General features: G+C 36.8%; 1 protein-coding gene across 2 annotated transcripts in view; it reads right to left on the bottom strand.

The window, feature by feature from the left end:
* Galnt13 (polypeptide N-acetylgalactosaminyltransferase 13) overlaps window positions 1-25,665 on the bottom strand; it is a 581,705-nt gene that overhangs the window by 526,650 nt on the left and 29,390 nt on the right. For both annotated transcript variants that reach the window (XM_028874800.2, XM_028874871.2), the window contains exon 2: window positions 16,300-16,370. The gene's annotated coding sequence lies outside the window, so the exon portion shown is untranslated. The remainder of the gene's footprint in view (window positions 1-16,299; window positions 16,371-25,665) is intronic.

Below are 25,665 nucleotides of genomic sequence, written 5' to 3'. Positions count from 1 at the left end.
TGTTACAAAATAAATTAGAAAAAGAAAACACTGGTTTATTGGTGAAGCTTAAAGTTCGGTGTTATATGGTATTTATGTTTGTGCATATGTGAGAACACAGACAGAGTTCGGATGAGATCAGCAATGATGCTTGACAAACAGGCTCAAAAGACTGGCCCGTGACTCACAAAGAAAGTGAGAAAGAAAAGCAGAATCCTCCACTAAACAAGGCCAAATTCAATGTGCTTCTAAATTTGTTTCCATTATTACACAATCTTTATGACTCTGAAAATGTAATACTATTAAAACTTTCCATTCTTTTGAAAAAATACGTTGCTTTCTAAGCCCACATTTTCATACAGGATTAATATTATTACGTTGTTGTTGTTACTGTAAATATGACCTTTGTTGAAATCAATGGCCCCCTCCAATCCATCAAGAATGATAATCAAAGTGATGGGGCTAGCTAGCATTGTCAACTTGACACAAGCTGGAGTCATTTTGGAAGGGACAGCCTCATTTGAGAGAGTGCACTCAATACATTGGCCTGTGGGCAGACATACGGTACATTTTTTTGACTGATGATTAACATGGAAGGGTCCAGCTCACTGTTCATGGTGTCAACCCTAAGTTGCTAGTCCTGGTGCTATAAAGAAAACAGTCTGAGCAAGCCAGGAAGAGCAAGCATGCCAGTAAGCAGTATTCATCCATTGCCTTTGAAATAGTTTCTACCTCCATGTTCCTGCCAGGCCTGAGTTCCTTCTCTGACTCCCTAGATGGCTGATTGTAAGCATTGCTTTTGGTCATGGTGTTTTATCACACCAACAGAAAACAAAACTGAGTCAGTGGTCATAGAAAATTAGGAAGGATACTCACTCTAAGTACTCACACTATTAGAAATCTAAATGCTACTCAACTCCAACTAAGGTTTTAGAAAGAGACAACATAAGTCAATTGATTGTCTGTTCATAATATACGAAGACATGCATATTAGGACTACAGAATTTTTCCTTCACAGAGTTAAGGCATGACATTGGAGACACCTGAAAACTACAGCGAATGTTACTATAAAAAAAGTGTGACATCCTAACAATAGTATACTATTTCCAAAAGAAAAACTATGGCTGAGATGGTAGGCATGATCAGATTAAAAAATAAAATTATCATCCACAAGAGAGCCTCCATGTTAAAGGCAAGCAAGGTGTATTTGGTTGTATTCAGAGAAAAATTTAAATATGAAGCAAATAATACATATAATCTATAGTCCATTTATAAATATCTAAACTAGAATGCTACTCCATATGACCTTACTACTATTTCAATATAAGAAGTGACAATCTCAAAGTTTGTACCATTAATATGTCACATTTACAAAGGAGCCCATATCTGACAAGTTTTCTTCATAATTACCCATAAGTGATCTATGCAGAACATGGCTAAGTGGAAGCAGTACATTAAGAGGTTAAAAAGAACTGATTATCAATCTACCTTAGTATACCTCGACTGTTAGGCTTCCATTCTAGAAACAGGATCTTCATACTTGACATTGTGACGGTGAGAAACAATGAGTGAGAAGACAGTTTTCCTCATTGTACTTCATTTTTGAATCAGGCCAAAATCTAAAATCAAATAGCTCACAAATCATCTGCAAAGGTTTTATGGGGCTTTTTTTAGCTCAAACAGCAAAGATATAGAGCTTCAAGATCAATAGCATCTGTTTAGCCCATGGAAAAGCTGCACTGTTTATATGGCTGAACAGTTATAATATTTCTCTTTGATTTTGATAAGCAAGATAAATGCATTCTAACTACTGATTGGCATCAGAACAAATCAGTAGGTGTGCTTGATTCCAAGATCTCCTGTCTATTAATTTCTGTGAAATGAAAGTGTTCAAACTGAGAAAGAAAATGCTGGTATGATTCTCCTCTTTAAAAAAAACATAATCAGTATAAAACCCTCTAGTTTCCCAAATCCATTCAGCTGCACCCCATCAGAACAGCAATCAACTCTTTATTTTGCTTTGTGCTTCATATTTCTGGAGGGTATGTACAAAGGCAGCAATCTAAATCAATGAAGCATATTAACCAGTGCATGAGCTTTTTCTGTATGCCATTTTAATTCCTGATTATTCTATTCTTTTTATATTTTAAAAGTTACATTCTCTTTCAGCATATTTAAGTTATGTTTCTATCATAAGTCTTACATTTCTTGGATTTCCTTCCTATGCTGATATTATTTATTTTATTATTATTATTAAGAAATTTTCTATTCATTTTACATACCAACCACAGATCCCCCTCTCCTCCCTCTTCCTACCCCAGCCTTCCCCCCAAATCTACCCCCATTCCCACCTCCTCCAAGTCAAGGTCTCCCATGGGAGTCAGCAGAGCCTGGTACATTCAGTTGAGGCAGGTCCAAGCCCCTCTCCCCTGCATCAAGGCTGTGCCAGGTGTCACACCTTAGGCACTGGGCTCCAAAAAGCTGGCTCATGCACTAGGGATGAATCCCAATCCCCCTGGGAACCTCCCCAAGCAGTTCAAGCTAAACAACTGCCTCGCCTATCTGGAGGGCCTAGTCCATTCTCATGGGGGCTCCATAGCTATTAGTCCACAGCTCATGGGTTTCCACTAGTGTGGCTCCTCATCTCTGTACATTTTCCCATCTTGTCCCTTGCTTATAGAATCTCTCCTCTCTCTCATTGATTGGACTGCTGGGGCTCAGCCTGGTTCCCAGCGGTGGATCTGTGCATCTGCTTCCATCAGTAACTGGATGAAGGCTCTATGATGAGAGTTAGGATATTCACTAATCTGGTTACCAGAGTAGACCAGTTCAGGCACTCTCTCGACTATTGCTAGTAGTCTAAGGTGGGGTTATCCTTGTGGATTTCTTGGAACTTCCCTAGCACCCTGTTTCTTTCTATTACCATGATGTCTTAATTTCTCAACATCCTTAGTCATCAGGGAAATGCAAATCAAAACGACTCTGAGATACTACCTTACACTTGTCAGAATGGCTATGATCAGAAACACTGCGCTGGTCAGTGATGGCACACACCTTTAATCCCAACACTTGGGAGGCAGAGCCAGGCGGATCACTGTGAGTTCAAGGCCAGCCTGGTCTACAGAGTGAGATCCAGGACAGGCACCAAAACTACACAGAGAAACCCTGTCTCAAAAACAAACAAAAAACACTGAAGACGGCTTATGTTGGAGAGGATGTGAAGCAAGGGGAACACTCCTCCACTGTTGGTGGGAGTGCAAACTTGTACAGCCACTTTGGAAATCAGTATGGTAGTTTCTCAGAAAATTGGGAATCACTCTACCTCAAGATCCAGCTATACCACTCGTGGGCATATACTCAAGGAATGCTCAATCATACCACAAGGACACAAGCTCAACTATGTTCATAGCAACATTATTCATAATAGTCAGAACCTGAAAACAATCCAGATTCCCCTCAACCAAAGAATGAATAAAGAAAATGTGGCATATATACACAATGGAGTATATGCAGCAGCAAAAACAATGATATTATGAAACTTGCCGGAAAGTGGATGGAACTAGAAAATATCATCCTGAGTGAGGTAACCCAAACTCAGAAGGACAAACATGGTATATACTCACTCATAAGTGGATAGTAGATGTAAAGCAAAGGATAAACAGACTACAGCCCACAGCTCCAGAGTAGCTAGCTAACAAGAAAGACCCTAAGAGGGACACATAGATAGCCCAGTAAAGGAGAAATTGATGAGATCTACCTGAGCAAACTGGGCATGGGGGGTGGTGATGGAGGGCAGAGAATGGGGGATGAGAACATAAGGAAATGGGAGATTCGAGCTGCAACAGGAACAGAATGGGAGAGCAAGGAAAGAGATACCATGATAAATGATGATAAATGTTATTAATTTTAGAAATCACCTAGCTTGAATTTTCCATTGAAATTTAAAGTTTGGTTCTGTAGGATGTAATGATTGGTTATTTCGTTATGTGTCACTTGTTATTTTTCCCATCTTTCCTATACCCTCTTCTATGTAAAAACACCAATCCCAATATTTGGATCCAATATACACATGCCATTGTACTGAAAATGTTTCTCTTACAAAAGACCATAAGACATTTGCCAAGTTCTTTCTTCAAACACACGCCAAGTGAGGTAAAATTCAATAACATCTTAGAATGGTAATGCCTACAGTCATATGGAAGTACTGAGACTCCAGAAAGGCTCAGTGATAGTTGAATGGTATCAAAGAACAATAATATCTAATTACAGGAAAAGCACTATTTGTCTTTTTAAAAACATCAACATAAACATAAAATTGCTAGACGTATTAGAGAGACCCAAGTCCATGAGAGTTTATAACACAGCACTTCTAGGCAAAAATCAAAGAATTGCTCAGGATTAAAGTCTAAGCTGGCTGCCATTTATAAAGAATACTATTCTATATTTTTATTTTATTGCTTTTGTGTCCTAGTGCTGCATTTAAAATTAATGTTGTACTAGTCAAAGTATGAACATACACGTATTTACTGATAGCCTTGTTGACTTTGAAGTGTCTATGGAGTTCCTCAGTTAAGCTGCCCAGACACAGGCAAGTATACAGATTAAATTCTAGGGAAAGTAACTATAAGGAAGTGGGTAAACCAATGTTAACTAAAGTCATAGAAAGGAAGAAAATATGCTTAGTGAGAGTATGCAAAAGAAAGAGTGCCCCATGGGATTGTATAAGGTACCAATCTGTAAGGAAGAGAAGCTCAAAAATGAAACTAGGCAAGGACTATCAGGGGAAGAGTGATGTATGTGTAGTGTTGTGAAGTCCAAGACAGGATGTTTCTGAATGAGAGGACTGATCAAAGGTATAAAATTGTACTTAATCAAAACCAAATTATTTTTCTACATGAATAAGACTAACTTTGCTGACCTTAGAGCAGCTTCAGATAATCAAACAGGAAAGACTTAACACATTAGACATGAAAAGTAATATATGTGCCATTTTTAAGCATGTGGTTACTAATAGAGACAATTAAATATGGCCAAAGCAAGACCTGGAAAGGGAGAGAATGTATGCACACTTGTATGTTATTTTTAGGGCCAAGTATTTTGATATGTTTAATGTCACAAGCAAAATCAGAAGAGAGGAAGAATACTGAACATGTTAAGGAGAGTGTTTGTTTAAATTAATGCTCTCAAACATGTATAGAGAAGTAAGATTCCCCAGCATGCACGAAGACATTGGTTCATAAAGGTAGACAAATAGAGGGAAGGTGAGAGAATCTTTGAACTCTGCACTAGCAGAAAACTCACATCTTCCAACATCCCAGGTGCTGTTCCCTCTATATATCATGTGTCACAAAGAGTCAGAGAAGTATTTGTTGTCAAATGGTATAGAAAGAAAGAGAGGGTTCTGTGAATGTTTCTTCTCAGAGTAGAGGATCTCTTCCTAAACTTGCACTCTCTGCTTGGTATGTCCAATCTTCTTCAAGGCTCATCATGCAGAACAAATGAATTATTCCTTCTCTGTCCCTTCATTTATTCCAACTCCATCTAAACATAATTAATTTGTATTTGCAATGTTTTGGCTAAGCATATAACTTTACATAGCAGTTCATTTAAAATATGACTAAATTAAGCTGACAATGTGATTCAGTTGTAGATGACTTGCTTAGCATTGGGAGACTCTGAATATCATCCCCAGCACAACAAGTAAGCAGGAGCAAATCAAACATTACATCACAGGACTAAGATCTCAAAGAACTCTTAATGAATGCATTCTAATCATGATGACAATTATATTTCTCTACTAAAAATTATTGCTAAACTCTTGCATGCACGCATACAAAAACATGAAAGAAGATCATAGTGAAGGGAGCAGAATCCCAGGTGAATTTCATCTGAGCATGTTACCAGAAAAAAAAAATTGGGGGTCATGATTAACTTGAATAACTACTGAAATGACACTCTTTCTTATCTTCCTCTTTTTCCTTTTTTTCCACTTCATTTCCAATTGGACCCTTCTGTGACCAAGATAGCTCCAAGTTTGACCCTCTGGCTGCTCAACTCAGTGTATGAGGTGGGTTGCCTGGCAACAGGAAAATAGAATGCTCAGCAGCGTGTTTGGTAACTCTATTTTCTGGCTTGCAGGTGGGATATTTGGACAGAATTTCATGAGGTTTTGCATTGCAATTCTGCTTTGTTTCAGCAGGTGTGTAATTAAGTTTACTACTTGTAATGTTATTATTGTGGTCCGCTGCATTTTTATCAGTTTTGTTTAAAGATTTTGCTTTTTGTCAAAATTATTAATGCTTTAAGAAATTTTAAAAGTGTTGAAAATTTCCATTCATAATACTCATACATTTTGAGAAGCTCATTATTATTATAGCAAATTTTCAAAATGATTAAAAATCAAAAGGGTTTTGACAAGAAAGAAATATAAATGGGACTTTCTGGCTACCTGTATTCTGTATCTTTATCTAAACAACAGCATCAGAAGAATGTAAAAATCCTTTAGTATACTTATACAATTTAATGTATATATATATATATATATATATATATATATATATATCTTAAATCAATTCAAGAATGTTAAAGGTGATGGCAGCACAGATAAACATGCATGTACACCAAGAACTACACACTCAGTATGTATGTTAGTTTTGGAACAAAGATAATCCATATGCTTTTATTATAGAACACAGCATCTTCTGAAAGACTAGAAATTTCTGTTGCATTTAATCAGTTTAACAGCGTAGACTATCTTGCCATATGGCAACCAGGCTTTTACTAATAACTTGCTATTTATAGAAAGGGAGCCCTAACTATCAGCTCAGATGGTCAAATTCAAGAGAGCAGACAGCAGTAATAACCACATAGAGCAAATGACACGCCATTTATTTCGGCTTCACCGAATCCCAAGCAGAATGCTCCAGATGCAAACAAAGATTGCATCTGGAAACTGCCTCAGTGAAACATTACACATACTAAAGCAGATACAGAAATCCCCTGCTGGCCTGGCCACTTGGGTATGCACCAGAATCCAATTCACCCAACTGCCTATGTCATGATGGGGACAAAATAAAACAGAACAAAAACTTAGCAAAAGCTAAGGCAAGCTCTAAATGATTGTTCATTGGTAGCTCAATGTCGTTACATTATCTTTTTTAAAACTGGCCAAATAATCTTCATCCTAGAGTGTGAGGGCTTTTTCTGTCAATCTCCATTTGCTTTTCCAAAGAGTTCAACATTGGCCAGAAACTTATTTCCAAACACTGTTATCCCACATTCTATCAAAAATAGCAACTTTCAGAATAAAAATTATAAGCCAATTTCTAGTACATAAAATCAAGTTATTCAATTAAAACTATTGTTTTATTTCTGAACTGGTAAAACAACTCAACAGAGAAAATCCTTATAAAAATCAAACTTTGATCTCACTTATTTGTTCATATTTAGGATTTTTAGACAAAATAATCCATGGAGAGAAAAAAATCACAATATTAAGGTGTAGTGGGTAGCCATTCCAGCTTTGGTCTGGAAGTTCCAACCCCCAATGAGGCTTTGGTAACTATCACGCCTACAAGGCGGGGCCAAGAGAGGACCCTGAAGACCCGAGATCCGGATGCACCCACTCTCTTGGTTCCTGGACCCTGGACACTGGAGGTAGACGGAGCAGAGTTCTCCAGAGAACACCGCCAGACTGTGCTGCGTCATTCCCAGACCCTGCTACCTACCTATCCCTTCATTTGTAAGTTATGCCACTAAATAAATCCCCCTTTTTAACTACATGGAGGGGCCTTAATAATTTCCCCAATATTAAGGTGTTTTAAAACTGTCAGATGATACAGGTCAACTCCCTACAAGTGATTTGTTCCTACAAGTGATTTGTTAGCTGAGGAAACTGAGTCCTGGGACCATATGCAGACTTTAACAACTTTTATAACTAATGTAAGAATCTCGTCCCAATTCTATCCCTTAGTTCTTACGTAATTTTATTCCAGTATTACATAAGGTATTACTATAAAAAACTAATTATAACAATATTTCCAATATGAGTCAAGGTATAAAAAATTATACATCTGGGACTGGAGAAATAGCCTGGGGGATAAAAGCACTGCCTGCTCTTATATAAGACCCACGTTCAATTCCTAGCACACACATGGTAACTCACAACCATCTCTAAAAACAGTTCCAGAGGATCTGAAGCCCCCTTCTGACTCTCCAGGTTAGCAGGCACACATGTGATGCACAGACATACAGACAGATATAACATTTATACACATAAAATAAAATAAATTTTTAAAAATTCTATATCTGAGAATAGAAATTAAGACTGTCAATCCTATTTAAAGTACAAAGTTCTACCCAAGATTTTAAAAAATGGTTGTCCTTATATTCATTAAAATTATGCTAACATAAAATGAATAGAATAAATACAGTGTTTATTAACCATGCTGTCTGTGATAGACCCATACGAAAACCTTTCAAGATAATTATGATCAATGTATTTCACAGCTAAGATGATATTACCAAATAAGAATCTTGATTGATGTCATGTAGCTAGTAATTTATTGAACATACATCATAACTCAGTATTATGCCATGAAAGAAACCATACAGGTATATTTGTATAAACTTCTAAATACAAATTAACCAAATTGCACAATCTCTACACAGAAAACTATAAAACATTAAATAAAATAAATGAAGTTTATATGACATTCATGGATTTTTATTAGTTTGCTTTCTGTTGCTTGGATAAACACTATTACCAAAAAGAACTTGGGGAAGAAAGGGTTTATTTGGTTTACACTTCCACATCACACTCCATCATCAGGGGAAGCCACATCAGGAACTCAAGGTAGAGACCTAAAGCAAGAATGAACCAGAGACTAAGGAGAAATGCTATTTAAGGACTTGCTTAGCATGCTTTCTTATTACATCCAGGACCATCTTCCCAAGGCAGCACTACTCACAGTGGCCTTGACCTCTCCCATCAATCATCAATCAAGAAAATGCAACCTGATGGAGGGAATTCTTCAGTTAAGGTTCCCTTTTCCCTGGTGACTACAGTTTGTATCAAGTTGACAAAAACTAACCAGCACATATTAAAAGTCACTTATGCCAGTTTTAAAATATGTGATAATAAGATATTAAATAAGCTCCAAAATAGCATCTCAATTTTTTGTTGTTGATTTCAACAAGGAAATTCTAAAATTCATATGAAATGAGGCAAAGTTGATAGGTCTACAAATAAAGACACAGTAAAAGTCTTTTTCAACAAACATGAAGAATTATAAATATGAGAATAACTAAGTATAATGGTCCCTTTAGAGACCCTAACATATATAAAATTTATGATAAATATGTAATTGAAAATCTGTGGGCCAATGAAAAAAATTAATATGATCTATAACAACTTGGTCAGGTATGCTAGATAGGAATTCAGGAGATAGAGGCAGGAGGATCATGATTTCAAAGCTAGTTTGGTCTACATAGAAAGTTTCAGGAACTACATAATGAGACTCTCTCACAAAAACTTTAACAACAAACTTCTTTAGTAAAAAATGATATTCTTTGTGGTTTAGGTTAGGGATGTTTTTTATTTGCTAATTTTGAAAAGAGTCTCTTTAAGTAAACCTAGCTGGCATAGAATTCACTTTGTAGATCAGGCTAGCTTCAAACTCAGACATCCTCTTGCCTCTGCATCCTGGGATTAAAGATATGGATGACTCACCTGGTAAATATTCTATGTTAGAAGGAAAAACTAACTTGACCTCAAAGTCATTCATAAAGTGACTGCATAATTATAAAGAGGCATTAAAATTAAAATTTGACTACTTTTTTAATCAAAAAAAGCCTCTTCAAGCTATGGTAAAAGCAAGTGGTTGGGCTGTGATTCCTGGTGGGGAGCCAGATTAGTATGCATTGAGGTCCTGGGCTCTATTCTTGTAAAGCAAAGGAAAAATGAAAAAAGAGGGAGAAGCAGAAGAGGGGGGACAACATGGGAGGAGAAGGAAAAGGAAGAGAGGAGGAGCAGGAGGAGAGTGAAGGAGGGGAAGGAGGGATAAAGGAGGGAGGGGACAAGAGGAGAAGAGAAGGGGGAGGGGAGGAAAGGAGAGGAGAAGAGAGGAAGGCAGAAGAGGGAAAGGAACAGGGAGGAAGGACACGGGGGAGAAAGAGAAGAAAGAAAAGAAGAAGGGAGAGAGGGAAGCAATGAATTATGACAAAGATAGGAAAATCAGAGGGAAGGTATCCCACCATATATACTGAAGCAGTGCTCTTCACACAGACAACTAACTTCTGAATGCTAACAATTAAAAAGTCAACACAAAAGAAAAGTGGACAATATACAATAATATTCATATAAAGTTAAAGCAGAGGTCATAACCGCATTCCTCAATAGGGAAATGCAAAGTAAACTCTCATCAGAATGGCTAAAATTGAAAAGATTGATTATACTAAGTTTCAGAAAAAGTAAACAATGGGAGTTTGCAGACACTAATGACAGTTGTGTAATTAGTTAACAATTTTACAAAAACAGTCTGGTAGTAACTGCTAAAATTGAAGATTTGCATGCACTAGAACCAGGCAATTCTATTGCTAAGTATATGCCCAACAGAAATACATGAGCATGATCAGCAAAGATTTAAAAATGCTCATGACAGCCTAAATCTAGAAATAACTCAGACCCCATCAACACTACAATGAAAAAATATTCTGTAGTATTTTTGTTTAATGGAATATGACATAGGCGATGGAAATTAGGGAACCTCACAAAGCATTAATAAAAGTTACAAATGCATATACAGGAAAGAAATGCTCAAATAGAAGAATGTATGTGGCATGCATGGCCATTTGTCAGAGGTATTTTAAGTCATATGATATTAAAATTGTGTAGTAAGGAAAATAGGCTGGGATATTTAAACTGTATTAAAAAGCAAGGAAGTAGTTAATGTTAAAGCCAGAATAATTTCATTTGTTCTGGAAATAATAGAAATGTAAAACTCTGGGAGGCAGGAAAAGTAGCTGGAATACAAAGGGCTTCTTCTTGATCTTTGTGATAGCTACTTGGGTTTTAAAAAAATGCTTTGTCCATTTGATACATATAACATCACAACAAGAACTCAAATGACAATAATTCTGTGGTTAAAATTGATAATTAAAATTGTTAATGCATGAGATAAGTTTTGATGACCATAACATGAACTACAAATCTACTGTATTTTGAAGACAGCTTCCTATTACAGCAGCCTTGTAAAGGTGAAGAATCTGAACAACAGAGAGCTGAATAAATTCCCAAGCCACACACACCAGAAGCTGGTTTGCATTAAAGTCAATGCAGCTCTTTCCTCAACAGTGTGATGTGCTCCTTTCCAGCACTGGAGAAAAAGGAGATAGTCCCTAAGCTGAGCCTCTAATTCTCCTTGGCAAAATTACTGGTCACTATGATAAGTAAACTAAGTCTGAAATATTGGTCTTTCATGGACCAAAGTATTAAATCTTTAATATAACACTCTAGCCTTGTTTCATTTGAAGTTCTGCTAAGGATGGATGATAAATCATACTAAGTTGACATATTTACTATTCTAATTTATAATCGAGTAATGTCATAAATTACACTGTTCCTGCTGCTAACATACAAGTTAATGTATAAAAGAGACTCATCACTCACATAAGGGATCTTTCTCCCTAAAGGTCAGATTTTTCTCCCTACCCAAGGACCTGTTTAAAGAAGGTATAAAGTCTGGAAAATAGGCATCAGACTATTTGGCAATTTGCCTTGCAGCCCAATCAACCTGGAAACATCAATTATTCTTAGAACACTAGTAGAAGAGAAGCCAACTGCAGGCCCAAGAGCTTAACTCAAGGGGCTCCGAAGTTGACTGTGCTATTTTTATACTTGGTAACTCTGACAAGCTGTTTAACTACTGTTTGTCTCGGTATCCTTTTGTGCAGAATAGCGAGGGAGGTCAGAAGCATTTAAACCAAGCCTCGTACTTAGTAAGTCCCAACTCCTCTCTAAATGTATTTTCTTCCAAATTTCAGCTAGCCCATCGTCCCTCTCCATTTCCATTGGAATGACCATGGGTCCTGCCATCATCTTTTAATTCTTAGGATGTTGTAGTTCCTGATAATAGATCCTCTTGTCTATCACTGCCACAGTCACAATCCATTCTTAGCACTATGTCAGAATTTTATTCAAAGGAAGAAAGAATTTTGTTCACCAGATTAGCACTCAGAAAATATTCTCCCTCCTCTCCTTTTAATTGTTTATCACTTAAGTTTTAATATCTTGTATGGTTACCAGTAGTTTCTGAGTGTGGCTTGAGCCTGGGTTCCAAACTTACCTATCTTTGCTTTACTTGACAAACTCACTTTGTTAACCACCTAACTTGTCATGAGTTGACTATGGTGATGGCCACCTCACTTCTGAACTTTCTTAGGCCATTTCTTAGACTATCCTGATATCATTTTCTATCTCCATCCAGATCTAGCCTAAATGCAAATGACAAAATCTTGGACCAAAAGCTCAGCATTAGACCTGCTTGCTCAGACCTCCTCATCTTGCTTTAATTTGTCATATTCATGACTTCACTATTCCTTCACTATTTGACGTGGATTTTAAAATTTGATTGGTTTATACCACTGCCATGCTATAACTGTTACTGAGCACAAACTGTTTCTTCAATCTGACAACCAAATTTACTTGAGAATGGTTCTTTCTCCATCCTGCTTCCACCACTGCTTACTGTCTCATTTAGAAGCATCCAATAAGTATTAAATGAATTAAATAAAATGTAATCACTAAGCAAAATCCTTAGATTTGCTTTCCAGAAACCAAATCAGGAAAATAAAAGTAGAAGACTCTATAAGTCTTTCAGTCTCAAACCAACAGCACAGAGAGTGTGGATCCTCTGCCCAAGGGCCTGGAGAGATGGTTCAGCTGTTAAGAGCATGAGCTGTCCTCCAGAGGACTTGAATTCAATTCTCAGACTCCAAATGGCATCTCACAACCATCTGTAACTCCGATTCTAGGAAATCTTCTGCCCTCTTCTTGCTTTCAGGGGCACTAGGCATGTATATAGAGCACAACCAAAACATGCATAAACATAAACATAATAAAATAATAATTTAAATGTCTTAAATGTTTGTTGGTTGAGGCAAATGAACATCAAAACATAAAAGGAAAGAAAGATCTTCCATTTTCAGAACAATAATCTTTTAAATACTAATACATTTTTAAAACACCCCCAATAAGCATTGGCCGATGTCTGTTTCAAGAACAGAAGCGTAAAATAACTGGAACCAGTAACAGCTAAATTTGATCTGCCAAAGAGAAAGTGTCAATGTGGTCCTCTGGTCTTAAGATGGTGCTGAGAACACAACACAGCTGAAGATGATGAAAAGAGAGGAAGATGAGTCAGTGAAAAGCTTTGTTCTAAACTCCTCCTCATGACATAAAGAGGAAAAGGGATTGCACACAAAAGATGTGGTCAGTCATTTCAACTTCCAAAAGTGTCCTAGAAACATGAGATATGTCCTCTGGCCTTGGAAAAGAAGCTTTTTACATCCAAAGTTTTCTTTAATGATACAGTATATTTTTCAAGGGGATTAGTGTGAGATTGCACATAGCCCTATCAGCATTTAATATTTGACAATTGCTATTTATTTTAGTTGAAATCAAGTCATAAAATATGCATTACTGAAGACCTCTTATATATTGTGAGGTTTGGGAATAGTGTTTTCCATGCAAAGATGTAGCAGGAATCTTAAAAGTTCTTATTAATAAAATCAAACCTGAGCCAGGTATTGGGGTGAACTGGAAGATCAGAGAACCAGAACAAGCCACAGCTTCCTCACCTGGCCAACTTCTCAGCTGGTCTTGTTTCCTCAGACTGGATGTTTCTATGTCCTTATCTCAATGGCTCTCAAGTGAACTGTGCTGCTAGAAGCCTGAAAGCTTAACCAGTCAAAATGCTTCTAGTTTCTGGTCTCCATGCCTTATATATTTTTCTTTTCTGCCATCACTCCCTGGGATTAAAGGCTCACGTCTTGGGATTAAAGACATGTGTCACCATGCCTGGCTGTTAAAACTATGTGGTCTTGAATTCACAGAGATCCAGAGGGATTTCTGTCTCTGGAATGCTAGGATTAAAGGTGTGAGTGCCACCATTTTCCAGCCTCTGTATCTAGTGGCTTTCTGTTCTCTGACCCCAGATAAATTTATTAGGGTGTACAATATTTTGGGGAACACAATACCACACAAAGAAGCTGACCTTGCATCAACTGTAGAATCTTAGCATTTAACTTTTAGGCTAACAGCATAAAGAAGCATTAGAAGTACAGAAGCCTCAAGCTTCATTCCCATAAAGAAAGATGGAAACTTTCTATTGTACATTTTCCGCTAAAGTGAAAATAAACATAGCAGATCAGATTCATGATGTTATTAATTGTGAGGTTAACCATGTTGTTGAATGTGAAATGTATACAATAGACGCTTAATGAATGGTTAATTGTGTTGTTGAATGTAAAATGCATATAATAGATGCTTAATGAATGTTCTCTTGCCCATAACCCTGCAATCTCCATAGATTTGTTACAAAGCCCTGGATGACTAGTCCCCAAAAATGTTGGCAATTATTTCTCTTCATTTTTATAAATTTTTTCTGTCTTCCTCAAGATAAGAATTATAGCTTTATTAGTACATCCAAATTGTCATCTTTTCTCTCCAAAACTGCTCACAAACAAACTTTCCAGCCTACGTATGTAGTAACTAGTTAGTTTTACACACACACACACACAGTCACAGTCACAGTCACACAGTATACGCCTATTGATTGTGTTTTGTTTTCTACCAAAAGCTATAATGAATATTTTGCTATTTATGAAAAAAGATGGAAATTTCGTTTATTTATTTTTTATTTCAAAGAACAGTGCTCACTGAATACCCATATTGTATACTTCTATAACATGATTATCAATTACAATACTTAATGAACAAAAATACTTGAATATTCCAAATAAATGTATAACTACTAGCACTTATTCAACATCTATGTATCTACAGCATATATTAGTTCAACATGAATGAAACAGTCATTACTCTTATACCAATTCTAAAATGAGATTATGGAATTTGTCCATTGTCTAATAACTAGTAAATGAGAAGTCCAGGACTTCCAGGTGTTTTGAATTCACAGTCTACATTCTTAAGTACCTATTAAGGATATCTCATTATTGACCAAGTTATATTAAGAAAAAAATGGATAAATATCAGTTCTGCCACTATTGTATTCCTATTTCTTTTTCTTGGAAATCCTATTCAAAAGCTGTCCCCCAGGTAATCCTCTTTAATCAAACAAGACAGTTGAGTGGTGCCTTGGTCCCTGCGATCTCTACCGCACATAACAACATTTAGTTGTGGAGAGTGTCTTATAATATTTATTTTGTTTGTTGAATCTTACTCATGTTAGGCAAGTGCAAATATCCCCAGCATGAGTTTTGAGGGATTTATTGGTTTGTTTGTTTTAATGGATGAAGACTTGAGAACTTCAGTCATCTGATTTTATTTTATCAAATAAAAATTCAAATTTCTTTCATGAATTTACATTTTTATTCATTTCCTGTTAACTAGAAACTGTATAATTTGGGAATGAAGTGCCACTTGAAATAAATAAATGAAGCCAATGACATCATAAATAACACCAACAATGTAAACAACAAACAACAGTACAAACCTGCTCAACACTCTAAAGATAATGTTTACACAAAACCAAAATATAAAAGAAGCAATCAGCACATGAGGAAGCTAGATTTCCCACTCTGAAGAAATATTGAGCAAATCATGAAAGCTCTGAGGTTACCAGCTTTCTTATTTAAAGACAGGAATGAAAATAAGATCTCAAAATGCTGGGGGGAAGACTAACGGTAATGTTTACATATAAAGTACCTAATGTGGAAAAAACTCAATATATATTAATCTGATGATGTGCTTTTAAAAAATCCATATAGGCACCTGGATAATATCACTAAACTTTCATTCTTTTTGTCAATGAAGATATGAATAAAATCTCACTAAAATCATAAATAAGAATGTTCTAGGTAAATAGCTATAACAGCAGTAAAATCAGTAATTAGAAAACTGGAAATTGCAGAACTTAATTCAAACTTATGAACACCTCATTTCCTAGCTTATACACATTTTTCTCTCTGCAATCACGAGTGTCAAGAACTGTAAATAAGAATGTGTTCTTTTATGATTGTCTGCCAAAAACATTCAGCATTACTACAAGAGAGTGAAAAACAAAATTACAGATCACTTACTGTATATGGTGCTTGGCTATTTCAAGATGATTTGAAAACATTCATCTTCAAAATACTCCTACAAAACGCATCTGTGAAGGAGAAAAATCCAAAATGTAGGAAATTTGACAATGTCACAGAAAAAAAGGTCTACAAACAGTCACTATATACTTTCATATTATGAAATAAATTTATTTCAAAACACATACTATATATCTAGCAAATGCAAAGGCTGGTGAACAGAAATATTTCCATCTACGTGTGAATATTTTAAATAACTGTCAAGGGTACTCATAAGAGACAAGAATCCAAACTCCAGAATAACCTTTAAGTACACAGTTTTCACAAAATATTGATAAAATCACATCAAGGCAAGTCTGAACTATAGTATGCTTATAAGTAAATTTATGTAGAGATTTAAGGTGGTTACTCAAATCACACAAAATTTTTAAAAAAAATTTTAAATGCACCTTTGTCTAAATATGAAGATCACTGAGTTGGAAGAGAATTCTGCTTGAATTATTGTAAGAATTGCACTAACTCACCCTGTAATTGCATTTCAATTCTAGTTGAGAGTAATGTACTGAGAAAAATATTGCTTGTACACCTCACAAAAATACACTCACAGATGGCTTCTGCTTTCCGCAATGTCAACGTGAGTAGAAGATGAAAGTTATTTAATCAGGCTTTATTAATTAATTTGTTTTAAAGGAATAATATTAAAAAGGCACATTAACTTTGAAGCCAAATTATTTCTATTTAAGTGACTTTGATGATACTAAGTACTGTATATTAAAGAAACTAACCACCAACTAATGAAAATTACATCAAGCCCTCTAAAGTACATTATTTCAGAAAGACCAGGCACATCATAGTTACAAACTCCCGGAAAAGCAAGCTTCTTTAGAGGAATGTTAGTTTCAGAGAGCAGTGGAATTTCTGAAATTTAGAACAAGTGTCATAAGCTGAGGTCTCTCATTTATCTTCCTAGAGCACAGAAAAGAGACTAGGATAGGACTTGTCTCTACCTGGCCCATGAACAGATGATTTTGCTTCACTTAACACATAGATTCTGCCAGAGAGAAAAGAGCTAGATAAAGTTATCAGGATTGGAGCTAAATCAAAAGAGTAAACCTAGAAAGAGTTAAGAAACTAGGTTATTTCTGTGAATTTCACTTTTCTGAGTTCTTAGACCTTAGAATAGATAAATTGGTCTTCACATACAATTTCAATAAAATAATTAAGCTACAATAATAAGCATATTGCTATACTCATGTGCCTCTTAAGCAAATGCATGTTACAGAAGACTGAGCTGAGCACAAATCATCTGGTTTCTCAATTGGACAGGGCTAGTAGGAGGTGATTACTGCCTCACAGCCAGCCTTCTAACTGAAGTTTCACCTCCCAACACCTTGGGCCATGTGAAGCTTGGGTTGGCTATGAATGGAGCCCAACACAAAATCATAAATGCACTTAAAATATTATGAGGGGTTTTTTTGGTGTATTTTTATTTTCTGAATCAATTCCATCATTTTCCAGCAAGAACTTTACAGGTGATCACATTAAAACTCAGTTATGTGGTCTTCTAGCATAAGCATTATAGATGATAACAACATAATATCACAATGTCTAAAGGTTAGGCATGTCTGTGATAAGTTGTAAACTGGGTGCATAATCAAATTTGGCTGATGACATTAACCATACAATTAAAAACACAAGCATTAAAGTTTGTATGGAACCACACACAACATGCACAGAAGGAGGAGAAAGAGGAGGAGGGGGAAGAGAGAGGAGGAGAAGTAGGAAGAAGAGGAGAAGGAGGAGGAGGAGCAGACCAGATAGTCAAAGGGACAAAGCAGGAGGTGTAATGCTATGTGACTTCAAATATACTACAAGGCTGTAGCAATCAAAACAGTATGGTATTGACTTAAAAGTCCACACAGACCAACAGAGCAGAATAGAGCACCTTCAAGTAATAAACCCTTTCATCAACAGCCAGCTGATATCAAATAGCAGAAGGACAAAATAGGGAAACCACAGTTTGTCTAATAAGCGTTAGGGAGGGAAACTGGACATCACGCACAGAACAAGGAAACTAGACCCCCATCTCCATGTTATAAATGTCAGCTCAAGATTGATTGCAAACTTAAAAGTAAAACTAGAAAGTACAGATGCAAAATAAAATGCACTAGAAGAAAGGATAGAAAAATGTGACAACCCATTGGGAAGAACAAGTATTTCCTAAATAAGAATACAAAGGCACAGACAAGAAAAGTGACAATAAACAAATAAGGCAGCCTTCAACTTAAAACCCTCTGCAGAGCAAAGGGAAATCATATCAAAGGATCCAATAAAATATCTGCAAAATCCACAGTAGGTGAGAAGCTGATATATAGCATATGCAAAGACCTTCACAACTCAAACTCAAAACAAGGAACTAATAATGTAATTTAAAAGTGAATAATAGACTTAAACACTCATTTACCAAAAGTCATAAAATATACAGAATTCAAAAAAGCATTCTATGTCAATGGTCAAGAGAAAAATGCCTATCAAAATCATGAGATATTATCTCAGTCTGGTATGTCTTTCATCCAAAAAGACTGAAGAAAGGAAGAGCAGGAAGCAACATAGAGAAAAGATAGCCCTCACACAGCTGGGTGGGAATGGCAATTAGTATATGCATTATAGACGACAAAAAAAAAAAAAAAAAAACTCAAAACACAACCACCATACCACCCAGCAATCTTATTCCTGTGTAAATACTATCAGTCTGTTGAAAAGTCATCAACTCTCTGTGCTCATTTCAGTCTTATTCACATAGTCACAAAATGAGAAAGGAAAAAAAACTAGTTCCACTGCCAGGGACCCCTTAAACAGGCCAAGCTACATAACTGTCTGGCTTATGCGGAGGGCCTAGTCCGGTCCCATGGAGGCTCCACAGCTGTTGGTCTAAAGTTTGTGAGCTCCCACTAGCTTGGTTTGATTGTCTCTGTAGGTTTCCCCATCATGATCTTGATGCCCCTAGCTCGCTCATAGAATCCCTCTTCTCTCTCCTTCAACTGGACTCCTTGAGCTCGGCCTGGTGCTTGGCTGTGGAACTCTGCATCTGCTTCCATCAGTTACTGGATGAAGGTTCTATGATGAAAGTTAGGGCATACCCTGATTATTGGGGTAGTCCAATTCAGGCTCCCTCTCCACTAATGCTAGTAGTCTAAGCTGGGCTCATCCTTATGGAATTCTGGGAACTTTCCTAGCACCAGGTTTCTATCCCTGGTGCATGAGCTGGCTTTTTAGAGGCCATTACCTATAGTGGGACACCTTGCACAGCATTGATGAAGTGGGGAGGGGCTTGGACCTGCCTCAGCTCAAAGTACCAGGCTTTGCTGACTCCACATGGGAGGTTTTACCTTTTCGGAGGAGGGGAGGAAGGGTGGATTGGAGGAGGGAACCTGGGGGGAGCAGGAGGAAGGATGAGAGGGTGATATGGTTTGTATGTTAAATGAATTTTAAAATTTTTAATAAAGAAAAAAACTTAATTGTCAACTGAGCTGATAAAGAATATGACAAACAAGCCATAAAGAAAATTAAATCTGTGGTTTTCATGGTTTAAAACAGGAGATCATTATTTTAAGTGAAATAAGACAAGCATAGAAAGGCAAATATATTACTTTTGTATTGGCTTAGGGTCCAGAATATTCATCTCATGAAAGATGGTAGTATAGCAGTAGTTACAAGAAATTTTGGAGAGTAGGGGGAAGACAAAGATGAGGAGAGATTGCTCAATAGGCACTAAGCTGTACTGTGAGCTAGGGGTGTGATGACTATAGATAATAATGTACTGTCATATATTAATTAACTTAACTTTAAAAAGCAAAAAGAAAGCAATATAAATGCTTCACTTTGATAACATAACTGTTTGATATTAACAAGTTTTTCCTTATTTTAATGTTATATCATAAATATATATGTTAATGCATACCATATATGTATACAATGTTTGTTTTCTGTATCACTAAATAAATTTACTGTAAACTGAAAGATGTAACTTTTTTTCTGTTGCATATATTTTTAAATAGTAAATGGCTGTGGTACTTTAATGAGAATTGCTCCCATAGGCTCATATAGTGTCCCTTCTTGGTGGACTGTTTAGGAATGATTAGCTAGCGATATGGCCTTGTAGGAGGTGTGTCCCCAGGGGTGGGCTTTCCGGTTCATAAAACCCATGTCAGGGGTGGGCTTTCTGGTTCATAAAACCCATGTCAGGTCCTGATCTCTCTCTCGCTCTCGCTCTCTCTCTCTCTCTCTCTCTCTCTCTCTCTCTCTCTCTCTCTCTCTCCCTCCCTCCCTCCCTCCCTCCCTCCCTCCCTCCCTCCCTCCCTCTCTCTCTCTCTCTCTCTCTCTCTCTCTCTCTCTCCTGTCAACATGCTGCTTGCAGATCAGGATGTAGTTTTCAGCTACTTCTCCAATAGCACACCTGACAACCACCCTGCTCCCCGCCATGATGACAATGGACTAATTCTCTGAAGCTAAGTAAGCCTCCAATTAAATGTTTTCTTTTATAAGAGTTGCCTTGGTCATGGTGTCTCTTCACAGCAATACAACATGGACAGAATTTTTTTTTTTAATGGAAGACTTCTTATATGTGTCTGCACAATTAATACAAGAACAAGGACTCTGTGAGACTGGGTTCCGAGCACATACAAGACAGTTCCGTTTCTTCTCTTATGCAATACGTTTTCTCTATTCACCTAGTCCTTATTTTGGAAACTCTCCTGGCATGCCTTGCCCCTGGTCTAAGTCCTCCTTTCTTGCCAATTCTCGTTAGCCCTCTGTGCTGTAAAGGAGTTTCTGCCTTCCATTACACTCATATGCCTCCTTCATTCACTGAAACTTCTCCTTAGAATACTCTTGTTCACAGTACCCCACAAATCAGGTGCTCTTGAGTCATTATCCTAGTCTATATGCAAACTTTAATTTTTTTATTGGAATTGCCATTCCTTTAAGTATGTATTTGATAATCTTTAAACCTGTTACTTTTTAAATATATTTTGTCAGGTCAGGGCATGTGCCACGGCACACATGACATGGACGGGATTCAGTTCTTCCATCACCAGTCTTATCGCTGCCATGTGTTGGCCCCAGAGAACTGAATTCAGATCCTCAGTCTTGGCAGCATGCGCTTCACTTCCTAAGTCATCTCACCCACCCTTTCATGTGACAACGTTTAAGGCTAAGGGAGAAAGTCATAAGCACAAAGGGTCGGCATCTCAAAGGAATCCATGATCTCAAACAACAGTCTTACATTCAGAGACACCTCCCACATGGAGTTTTGCACTATATGACATACAATGAAAAAGGAAAAGCTTCAATTTAATTAAGTAAACCTAATCAAGGGAAATGATGAACACTAATAAGAGAGAGATCTGCAAATTTTGGCTAATTTATGGCATATTGCAGGGTTTTTTAAAAATCAACACAATATTTTTTGTATGTAAAGGTCTGAAATCCCATGTTATACAATTCCAGGATAGTTTCTTAGTATTATCATGGTTTGAGTTTACTCTTTCTTAGCAACATTTGTGTCACTTTGAGGACCTTTTCACATTGTTTTCTGGATTCAATGAACAGACATGCAATTTAAGGTGACAACTTTTCTGTTTGAAGAATAGGTAATTTAGAAAAAAATGTGAATGTATCCACATGATGCAGGCACAAACTTCAACAGTATCCCACATGCAACCAAGCATCCCATAGCAACCAAGAAACAAAAGAAAATAATTATTAGAAAGATTCGATGAGTGAAGTCTAAAATGAACGCAGTAAACTCTTCCTTTGAGTTGAATGCCACCTATCTAAATGACAGTAAGAAGGAGTTAGAAAAAGCAACATTATGCAAACATTGTGTAAAGTGACTGTGAAGAAAACACCAAAGTATCAGTACTATTGGGTAAAAGGGTGACTGAAGACAGTACATCTCAAAAGTGTAGAAGCATCTCTCCACAAATTAGCTATTAATTATATGGGGGAAGGTTTAACTTTTAGTGGAGAAATTTGGCAGATACTTTCTTCCCTAATTGTCAAGGACAACTATATCGATATAAGAAGCACGGGATGTACTTAAGAAGTACTCAACATCTCTTTGCATGTACATGCCAAAAATGCATAAACCAAATTAATCATCAAGAAACATCAAGCAAAGGCAACTATAAGACTTTGTACAAAAGAACTGTCCCAACCTTTCAAATACCAAAGTAATTAAAGACTGTGAAAATGTTTCAGATTAAAATAAATTTATTTATTTATTTATTTATTTATTTATTTATTTATTTATTTATTTATTTATTGGTTTTTTCGAGACAGGGTTTCTCTTGTGTAGCTTTGTGCCTTTCCTGGAACTCACTTGGTAGCCCAGGCTGGCCTCGAACTCACAGAGATCCGCCTGCCTCTGCCTCCCAAGTGCTGGGATTAAAGGCGTGCGCCACCACCGCCCGGCTTAAAATAAATTTAAAACAAGAGAAATAAATGAATCTACAGTTGAAGCTATATACTGTGAGACAAAAAAAAGTACCATGGTGTTGCAAATGTCTTGATTTTCATAATTATTCTTTTATTATATGAACAAAATTACCTTATTCTTAGGAAACAGACACAAAAGCCTTGATGTAGGTAAATAAATAAATAAATGGTATGTGTCTGTTTAGACCAAAACAGAGAGTTAACTCTTACCAAGCAAGTGAAAGACTTGTATGATAAAAAATTCGAGTCACTGAAGAAAAACCTGAAGAAGAAGATATCAGAAGATGGAAGGATTTCCCATGCTCATGGATCAGTAGTAGTAACATAATAAAAAATAACTATCTACCAAAAGGAGTCTACAGATTCAATGCAATCCCCCACAAATATTTCAACATAATTTTACAGACCTTGAAAGAAAAACTCTCAACTTCATATGGATAAACAAAAAAAACCAGGATAGCTAAAAAAATCCTGAACAATAAAACAACTGCTAGAGGTATCACCTTCCCTGATTTCAAGTTGTACTATGAAGCTATTATAATAAAAAGTTCAAGGGATTGGCACAAAAACAGACAAGTTGATCAATGAAAAGGAAATGAAGAATCCACACACCTATGGACACCTATTTTTTTTTTTAAATAAAGAAGCCAGAAATACACACTGGAAAAAAGACAGCATCTTAAACAAATGGTGCTGGTCAAACTGGATGACTTCATGTGGGAGAATGAAAATACATCCATATTTATCACCCTGCACAAAACTCAACTCCAGATATATCAAAGATCTTAATGTAAAACCAGATACACTGAACCTGGTACAAGTGAAAGTGCCTTGAACTGGTTGGCACAGGAAAAGACTTTATGAACAGAACACCATTAGGCACTAATATGAACAAATTAATGAATGGGATGTCATGAAAGGTTGAAAAGCTTCTACACTGAAAAGGACACTGTCATTTGGACAGTGTCTGCATACAGAATGGGAAAAGTCTTTACCAATCCCACATCCAATATAGGGCAAATATCTAGACTACATAAAGAACTCAAGAAAGAAGATATCAGGAAAACAAATGACCCAAATAAAAAAATGGGGTACAGTTCTTTTTTCCCCCAGAGCTTAGGACCAAACCCAGGGCCTTGCACTTGCTAGGCAAATGCTCTACCACTGAGCTAAATCCCCAACCCCTGGGGTACAGTTCTTAACAATGGATTCTCAATAGAGGAAACAAAAATGACAGAAACACTTAGAGAAATGTTCAACATTCTCAGCCATCAAGAAAATGCAAGTCAAAACTACTTTGAGATTCCATCTTACACCTGTCAGAATGGTTAAGATCAATGACACAAGTGACAGCTCATGTTGTTGAGGATGTGGAGACAGGGCAGCACTCTTCCCTTGCTGGTAGGAGTGCAAACGTATACAGCCACTAAGGAAATCAATATGGCAGTTCCTCAGAAAACTGAGACTGAATCTACCTCATGCTCCAGCTCTACCATTTATTCTGGATAGTTTTGTGTCAACTTGACAAAAGCCAAAGTCATCTGAGAGGAGGGAGCCTCAATTAACAAAAATGCCTCTGCTTGTAGGCAGGCCTGTAAGGTGTTTTCTTAATTAGTGATTGATGGGGGAAGGCTCAGCCCATGGTGGGTGCCATCCCTGGGCTGGTAGTTCTGGGTTCTATATGAAAGCAGACTAAGCAAGCCCTGAGGAGCTACCAGTAAGTAGCATTCTTCCATGGCCTCTGCATCCGCTCCTGCCTCCACGTTCCTGCCCTCCGTAAGTTCCTGCCCTCACTGTTTTTAAATAGGTACTGTTATACGGAACTGCAAAAATAAAATAAAATAAAATAAACAGTTTCTTCCCCAAGCTGCTTTTGTCATGCCATTTTGTTGCAGCAACATAAACCCTAACAAATACACCACTCTTGGGCATATACCCAAAGGATGCTTCATCATACCACAGAAACACTTGCTCAGCCATGTTCATTGGTGCTCTATTCATAAAAGCTAGAAATTGGAAACAACCTAGATTCCCTGCAACAGAAAAATAGAAAATGAAAATGTGGTACATTTACACAATAGAGCACTACTCAGCCATTTAAAAATGACATCATAAAATCTGCAGGTAAATGGATAGAACTATAAAAAATAATCCTGAGTGAGTTTTTCTAGACCCAGAAAGACAAATATGACCAGTATCTTGTTTAACCATCATTAGAGAAGCTTCCTCCAGCAGCAAATTGGAGCACATATAGAGGCCCACAGCCAGACATTACATAGATAGTGAGAGACATTGTACCACTCAGCCACTCAGCCCTAAATGGGAGGTATCCATCAAATCCCTCCCTGCAGACATCATGTAACCCTGCAGAAGATGAGGTGGAAAGAATGTAAGAGCCAGAGTGGATGGAGGACACTAAGAAAACAAGACTCTATAAATTAACATGAGCAAAGCTCATATGAACTCACGGAAACTGAAGCAGCAAGCTCAGTGCTTGCACAGGTCTGCACTCAGTCCTCTATGGTCCTTTGATGTGATAGTTTTTGTTTTATTTTATTATATTTTATTTTGTTACATTAAAAATTAATAAATTAAAAAAATTAATAAATTAATGAATGTAAACCTAGCCACTGCCACTAAGGTAAAGTTTAACAACAGAACTGTCATTTATACCTGCTGAGAGGGAAAATCAGCTTTCTCCGATGGAGTGACATTGGGTATATCAACCACTCCGGGACAGATCTCCTATTCTGTAGTAGTAGACCAATAAATAATGGACTCCACAGGTGCTTTTATTTGATTATAGTTTCAGATGGTTGACATCATGTTTAAAGTTTAGACTTATTATCCTTGGGAAACCAAAAAGCA

Source organism: Peromyscus leucopus, chromosome 4 (assembly GCF_004664715.2).
Source record: "Peromyscus leucopus breed LL Stock chromosome 4, UCI_PerLeu_2.1, whole genome shotgun sequence".
Taxonomy (NCBI): Eukaryota; Metazoa; Chordata; class Mammalia; order Rodentia; family Cricetidae; genus Peromyscus; species Peromyscus leucopus.
The sequence above is the reverse complement of the archived record's forward strand: the minus strand, read 5'-3'. Positions and strand labels throughout refer to the sequence as shown.